Consider the following 8417-nt stretch of genomic DNA (forward strand, 5'->3'; position numbering starts at 1 on the left):
GGTTTCTCAGATTCAGAGAGGGAATCCTCTGGAGCCAGAAATTCCTTGCCATCCAATGCCTCTTCACATTTCTCAGATTGTGAGTTATGACAATTTATATTTAGAGAGAAAATGTGAAATGAACTACATAAAGTTTGAGAAGGTGGGGGAGCACAATCTGATGCACATCTGAGTCAAAGTGAAAGTAAGGAAATCAGAGTCTTTTACGTTTTCTTTATTCACGCTTCCCTTCTTTTGTGTACAAAAGTTTGGCCTGTAACAAAACTTACTTTGAGATAGCATTAGGAGTGATGAAACCTGAACCTTGCATCTGAAAAAGGAAACCCAACCCTTCAAATGTGTCTCAACTTCTGGACCAAATAAATTTGTTGCATACATATCAGTGGTGATAAATGAGAATGATCTGACCATTATCTTGATAACTATAGTTTATATTAAAATAGATATATGTAATTCTCATTCAGGAGATTGTTGCAAATGTGGTGAAACAGAGATGATGGTTTATACATACCGTATATACTCTTCTATAAGTTGAGAAAATTATGCCCAAAAACTGACCCCAAACTCCTGAGTCGACCTGTATGGGTCAATATGGCAATGCCAATGATGACAGCTCATTCATTGACAAACACACACATATACATCTTTCTCCTCACTTTCCCTCTGTGCCTGAAAATGGGCTGCTGGAAGCAAAGGGAATACAGGACAATTTTTATTTCTATGGGAGTAATAGCTGATCCAGTCACAAACATACACACATCTTCCTCCCCACTTTCCCTTGATGTTTGTGAATGGGCTGCTGGAAACAAAAAGAGTGAAGGGGATTTTTTATTTCTATGGTAGCCACAGCTACCCTCTCTCACACACACAAACTCACACACCTTCCTCCCGATTTTCATAGCATTCATGCATACGCGCACACACACTTTCTCTCCCTCCCTGAGTTCCTTTTATGTTTGACTCTACTCCAATTGAATCTTCACTCCCACCTCCTCCTCCTCAGCCTCTGTGAGAAGACCAGCCAGCCACTGCAGACAACTGTGGAGGGGCCAGCAGTAAAAAGCTTCTATTCCTGGGGAGAGTCTACTGTAAAATTAGGTTTCTTGATGGGATTGAAGGGGCAGCGGGCACCTGTGACTGTTTAACCCCACTCCAAGTAAAAAATGGCTTCAACTGGGACTTTTTGGTGCTTCCTCACTGTGGCAGAGAAAAAGCCTCTATCCACTGCCTGGGAAATGCTGAAGAGCCACCATGAACCCGAGAAGCCTCAAAGTTTTGCCCTCTACTCCTGCACTGCTAATACCAAAATCCATAACTTTGGCCCCAAAACATGCCCTCAACTTATACATGAGATGAACTTATAGTCATGTATTTACAATATGTATTAAGCAATTGACCAATCTGGTCAGTTTAAATGCATATAAAATGGCAGAAATCACATAACTTAATTGATAAATGCCTGTGGCAGCTATTGTTCAAGATAAGTTTCCTATACACACACACACCCCTTTTCACTCATATATCTGGTTTATTTCTGTTGTTAAATCGACACCTCCTCTCTCTTTATGGAAGAAAGACATATGGGGAAAGTTAAGGTTTATCACATCCAACAAATATAAACTGTATTTGGAATTTTGTATCTATACTTCTCTTCATTAGCATTAAAAGCTTTACATTACTTGTTGGAATAGCAGTCTTTATTGCTAGTTGCATTTATGCCTTCCTGGAACAATGAAAAGCTTTCTCCATCATTTACAGTGCACAACAGTCACAATGCTTTTCTGATTTAAGGAATGATGTTCCACATTGCTGCCTTTGTATGCTTCTCTGTCATCAGGGAACAACCAAAATGGATAGTTGGATATCTGTATGGACCTGTATTATTCTGTATTTTTATTTTAGATCACAAATCTGTTGAAGCAGTAAAAACCAACAACATTGCGGAGAGCAAATGTGTTTGTAGTCTCTTTGCTGGTGATAAACAATCAAATCCAGTGAACATATTGATGTGCAATGCAGTACATCTCGAGCCTGAGAAATGGAAGTCTCTTGATTGAGTCCATGTCAGTGGGTTGGAGAATCCAGTCTGTGTTTTTGTCTAAAACTTAAAGGAATTATCTAAGGTATTGAACCCTATCCCTAAAATAGGTTCTATACATGTAAAATTCATTCTAAAACCTAGAGCAGGTTCATTATCTCACCTACATGGAAACTATGAGACAGTGTTGCATTGTATTTTGCATTTCTCCATTTCTTGGCAGTGATAGCCAGTGAATTGGAGGTGGAGAGAGAGAAAACATAATATTGGGGTGATAACACGATGGTACATCTGGAAGCAACAGATTTTTTTTCCTTAAAAAATGGCAGCACTTTTTTTTCATAATATGTTGTTCTTCCCCAAGACAATAGTATGGTTCTGAACATCAGCAGCTCTGTTGAACTTCCAATTCAGATTCTGTCCATCTGGTTTATTTGGAGAGCAGCACAGAGGGGATGCTTGTTTTACCTTATTACCTCATATAGGCAATTCACACATGCAATTGCATCAATATCATGATCCCATGTGGCACTATTATTTGTGTGAACCAGCACCCTTCTATGAAAGGTGCACAATTCACATATTATGAAGCACTCATAAAAACCAGCCCTCATCTCAGAATTGTTTATACATGTCAGTTAATGGCAATTCCATTGTATAGCTCTTACACACACAATTTGTATTAGCCTGTATAAAAATCTTGAATTAAGAATTAAGAAGATCAGCGGAGCAGTTTAATAAACTACACATTCAGTCGTAAGGCCATTGTAGCTGGGGACACTTCTTGGTTACCAGGGGCAAGCTCTGTCATGATTCTTGGGAAGGCCATAAATATGGTGTTGTATGCAGGCAGAAGCAATGGACAACAATGGATATGACTCCTCACTTATTTCATTCTTACCATCAGAATAGAACAATTCATTTTTCTCCTAACATTTTCTTCTCTCTCTCTCTCTCTCTCTCTCTCTTTTGCACAGAATGCAACATATTGGAAGGAAGGATTGCACCAAGACAAAATTATTGCTATTGCTGATAATGATGATCATGATGAAAACAGCATCAACAATTCTTTCACTGGCACATTGTGGACAATTTTAAGACAGCATTACTTGAAGTGCCAAGGCAATCTTTCTCATTAAGGATGATTACATTTTTTGAATATTCTTTATATTCCCAATACTAATCCATTTTTTCTGTGTGAAAAAATAAAGGGGGTGGGGTTGTAAAAAACATTTTTAAATTATTTTTTTAGAATTGATGAAGATGATGAAAAAAGGCTATATTTTGCTATTCCACAGAGGGAATAATATTATTTATAATTTTCTCATCAAGACTGAACAAATGTTCCTTCAGTATCAGTCTTATGAGTAGTTCAGTACATTTTCTCCCTTTGACTGCACCTCCTCATTATATTTACTCAGAAACAGGTTTCAGTGACATGAATGAATGTTGCTACTGTTGTTAATTACCATCAAGCCCACTTAGGCATATGGCAGTCCTATGAATGAGAAAACTCCAAATCACTTTGTTATCAACAGACCTGCTCAGGTCTTGCAAGCTCAGGGCCATGACTTCTATTCATTATGCAGTCTTTCTCTTTCCCTACTGCTTTCTATTCTGAGTGAATATAATTAGGAGTGGACTAATATTTGCTGCCTGGACTCATAAAAACAACAACTTGCATCATCACTTACTATTCCCTATGCAAGGCATAGTTCATGGAAGTTAGTCCAAGTACATCCAGAGAGTCAAATATTTCCCACCTATGTCATGGTGATCAGCTGTATCCAACCTTGCATATCATGTGTGCAAACCTGAGTTAATGCTAAACCAGAGTAGGTTCTCTAATTGATCTTTTCTTTACTCCAAATGCATGCCAATACAGTGATTTAGGTCCTTTGGCATTATTAACTGGGACTAATCTGAGAGAAGAGCTGTCTTGATTCCCAATTTGGAAGAAAGGCAGTACAGTGGCCCCTCCACATTTACTGAGATTAGGGGTAAAGGACTTCTGTGAATATGAAAATGCAAATAAAAAGAACATTATTATTTTCATGTGAGAGAACACCTTTCTATGAATCTCCAGGTCACCCAGTGCAACTCTGTGGTCAACATCTGGCAGAGTTGTGCTTGAGGACTTACAGATTCCTAGAGAGAACATATTAATCAATACCACAAGTAATCAAATCTGGAAAAAATGAAAGCTGCAAATGTGGAGGGATGACTCTAGATCAATTCAATAAATAAATAAATAAATAAATATTAGCGTCCAAAATATCTGCTATGCACATGTTGAGGAAAGATGATGTGGGATTTGTTCATTTTCCCTCTGCCTTGCTTCTCAAAATGTTGTATGCAGCTCTATGTCATTTCAAAAACCTTTTTAAATATTATGCATCTCATTTATTCTGCTAATAGATAATTTTGCAAAACTTCCATGTATTTCATTTTCACAATTAAACACAGTGAATTTTTAATTTATAAAATACACTGCACAATAATATATTCATTATTTCCAAGCTAATTACATTTTCAGTCAGACACATCCTTAGACAAAGCTGTTAAATCTCAATAAGTATGTTTTAATAATCACTTGATGTTTAATTAATAAACAGTACCCAGCACATTAGATCCAAATTAAATGCTCTTGTGAGGCACTCAGCTGAAAGTTGTTTTAATGGTATAATAAAGACACATTTAAAGAAAAAATGTAGAGCTCACTTAACCTAAATAAACTTGTCTGAAGGCATTGAGAGAGACATACAGAGGGATTCTATTGTTTTCTGTACAGTATATCTTTAGAGTTAGATACACAGCTGTGTAATTCTCTCCTTTGGCCACATATCCCATTTTCATCTCTCACATCCTAAATTTTGTTAATTTTTGTTTTGTTTCTTCTTTCAAGTTACCTTTCTGTGTCTCCTCATCTGCTTCATACTTGAAGATAGATCCTCAAAAGGTGAGGGAGAACCAAAAGACTCCAAAGCACAGCAAAATGGACAGTGCCAAAACAATTTTCAGAGGTGTGGCCATTTTGGGGATAATGTGAACTTTATTTTGTCCCCCAATGTATTCAGAAAGTAGGAAAACTAGGGTATTTGGGGGGGACACAGGGGCTTCTGAAATATACTTCCCCCACTATTGTCTTCAGCCATTCGATTTGGGTTTTTCCTAGGGATGTTCAAGGTTTGGTGTGAATCTTAAAGAGAACTGACAATTGCACACTTCTTCAAGATTTTCAATGTAATTTTCAGTTTTCAGGGTTTTTTTTTTTTTTTAAAAAAAAATACATATAACAATGTATGTAAAAATTAGTATCCGAAAGTAAAATGCATACAAAATGTTCACCTCCCTCCCCCAAATTAAATATTACAGATTGATGTGGCAATGGAATGGAACAGACTTATGAATAAATATGTGGGAAAGAGATAAAAAAGGAAAAATAGACAGATCCATCCATATTCTTAATTAGCTTGTAGATGACAAGAAAGATTGGCCTGATTCTCCCAACTCTTAAACAGACTTGAAAAAGGACAGACAGTAAAAAAAGGAGCTGCAAAAAGTCACTCCTTTTTGCACTGCAGAAAGGAAGCCGTAGCTGCCACTGTGGTGCCTAGTGCTGAAGATGCAGCGTGATGCTGCCTGCCACCTGGTCAGGCGGGTGGTATGGGGCTAATGTCTGGGTGGCCGACATATGGACATCAGAACCCCACTCTGTCCCAAGGCCAGCTCTTTATGCTGGTCTGTTGAGGAGGCCCTTAGTTACATATTAGAGTAGCATCTCCCAGTCCTGATTTACTGGGCAGCAGCCACTGTGAGGGACATCCTGTTGATCAGGATGCATCTAACTGACATTTCCATCCCTTTCCCATGAGTGGACTCTGATGAAATGGTCATATTTCCCCGTCACACTGGAAATCACTTCCAGGAGGGGGGTTGAAAATGTCAACCTATAGAAGAAGGCATCCTATACTTCCTTTGTACAATGACTCCTCTGTACATGCAACCTTTCAGCTGCCAGAACATATCTCAGCAGACTGATTTCAGCAATAAACCCTGTCAGTGTTTTCTTGAGACAAAAATCTTAATTTATTTTGTTCTTGAAATGAAAAATGTCACAAGCTTTCTGCTAAGTGGTTATAAATACCAAAAAGGGTGCTTTTTCCATTGAATCCCTGCATTTGAGGACATTTTTCGTGTGGACAATTCATTAGCAGAAAGACTTATATTTTTAAGAAAAATAACATATTTTGGCCCCAAACCATTTTGAATCAATACAGTGTGACTTTCTCATTTTTATAAACATACAGTTTTCACCAAAGAAGTCCCAAATGTGTTGAGGGATCATGGAAAATGTGCAAAGACTCTGAGGCTAGAGGCTGATGGCTTCTATGACAATGCGGTGAAAATATATATTTTAGTCTAAACTTTAAAGCAGATATTCAAAATGTTAATATTTGTGGGTGAGAGGGGGAAAGAGTAATGGTCAGGAACTTCAGCTATCCAATATACTGAATCCTTTCCTCAGAACAATCAACACTTTGAATATTCTAAACTAAAATCTAGAGCAGCTGCATCACCCCACTGACATGGAAGCCACCAGCCTCTATTATGTGTGAAGACATCTTTCTCAACAAGAATGAGGAACTTCATGAATATCCTTTGAGAATACATTCCAAAATGTGTACACCTGGGATTAGCAGGAATGCTCTTACACTCCAGATCTAGAAAATTCCTTACAGAATGAACTTAACTATCATGACTAATGAAAACAGGTTAGATGTGAAATGATAAAAATTTACGGTGAGTAAAATTTGGAAGTGTCTCATTGTCCACAAAAAAGAAAAAGAAAAAAGAAAAAAAATAAGTAAAATATTTAAATGCACTCCATATACCATTTCCCTTAGAAAATTAATATTTTGAGACCTAAAGACATATGGTATGTGTGTGAGAGAGGGGGAGAGAGAGAGAGAAAAAAAATTGGAAACTACATCCCTACAATATTTTAGCTTGCCCAAAACTGAACAAACAGGTGGTCACAGATGGTAATGGCTGAGAGACATTGTCAGTGTTGAACCAAGTCGCAGGTCCAGAATGATCAAAAGGGAATTCCCAGGAGGAGAAGGCGGTAAGACTTTATAACTCACACTGTCCTTAAAAGAAATACAATCTGTGGACACTGAACATCTGTGCTTTTTATGCCCTTGGACTGCATCAGCTCAGACTCTAGAGGGTAAAGATTGTTTTCTGCTGTGATTTGAAAAGTTACAAGATATACTTGAAAATAAGCGACAAAAAGGATTGACTGGGTTTTGAGCAGCCCATAGGAAATTCAGGATATTCTCTTGAGGTAAGAAATAATCCCAAAGTTAGGCCATTAGCTATTTTTATTTCATCTTTTACACACGCACACAGACAGAGAGATACTTTGGTTGATTACTGTGACCAAACAAATTTTGTAGCTGTGGTATTTGTTCTGCAAAAAGAGTGAATTTCAGGCTTCAGACAAAATAGCCAAGTAATTTAAGAGGATTTAGGATTATTTTGAAGTGGGATATTCCCACACAAATTTAGTCTGTTACTGGATTTCACTCTGAAAGTAATAGAGCAGGATCTCTTAAAAACTATCAACGAACATGTATTGTCTAAGTTGTGCATCATTTTCTGATGCCAGTGAGAGTTTGTAATGTATTGTGGGTTACGATGAGGATTCCTCTCAGGGTTAGAGTCCAAGGGAAGAAATTTTGATTTCCCATGTATAGAATCAGCCTCATGTCCTAGATTCTATAATAGATAAAGACTCTGGTGAGATAAAATGTTTCATCCTGTCACATAAATGTTAAGAGATATGCATGCATAATAATGTGCATGCACACACACATACACACACACACAGAGGGGGAGAGAGAGAGAGGTAGCTCTTTCACTTTGATTTATACATTAGCTTCTTTAGGCAAAAACAGTTCACACTGTTGCATATATATATATATATATATATATATCTCCATAATATCAAGTTCTTTGGCTTCTTTCATGGTACCTTAGATGTTTTATCTCTTGGGGGACCTTCCCAATGTGGATTTCACTTGAAATATGATGACCTCTGGATTTCACTGCAGTGACTCACTAACATTATGTTATGGTTATTGTGTATACCATAACAAAATGTGATCTGGGTATACACTTAGCAGATCATGTCTGCTAAGATATGTCACATTGGTGTTCCATACACACTTATTGTCATGTAGTCTACTAAATTCTGTTAATTATACTGGATTCCACTGAAAATCTCAGCACAGCTTTGGCTGGGAAAATCACTTCTGATGCCTCCATAATACCCATTTAAAAAGCAAGAGATTAGCTAGATGATCACCAGGTA

At 37.4% G+C, this 8417-nt stretch overlaps 1 long non-coding RNA gene across 1 annotated transcript; it reads left to right on the forward strand.

Annotated features, from left to right (window-relative positions):
• On the forward strand, positions 1–3199 carry LOC121929987. Its single transcript, XR_006103791.1, has 3 exons — positions 1–79; positions 1903–2123; positions 3016–3199. It is a non-coding gene; the product is annotated as an uncharacterized LOC121929987 (long non-coding RNA).
• Positions 3200–8417: the final 5218 nt, after the last annotated feature.

The sequence above is a fragment of the Sceloporus undulatus genome, chromosome 4 (genome assembly GCF_019175285.1).
Source record: "Sceloporus undulatus isolate JIND9_A2432 ecotype Alabama chromosome 4, SceUnd_v1.1, whole genome shotgun sequence".
NCBI lineage: Eukaryota > Metazoa > Chordata > Lepidosauria > Squamata > Phrynosomatidae > Sceloporus > Sceloporus undulatus.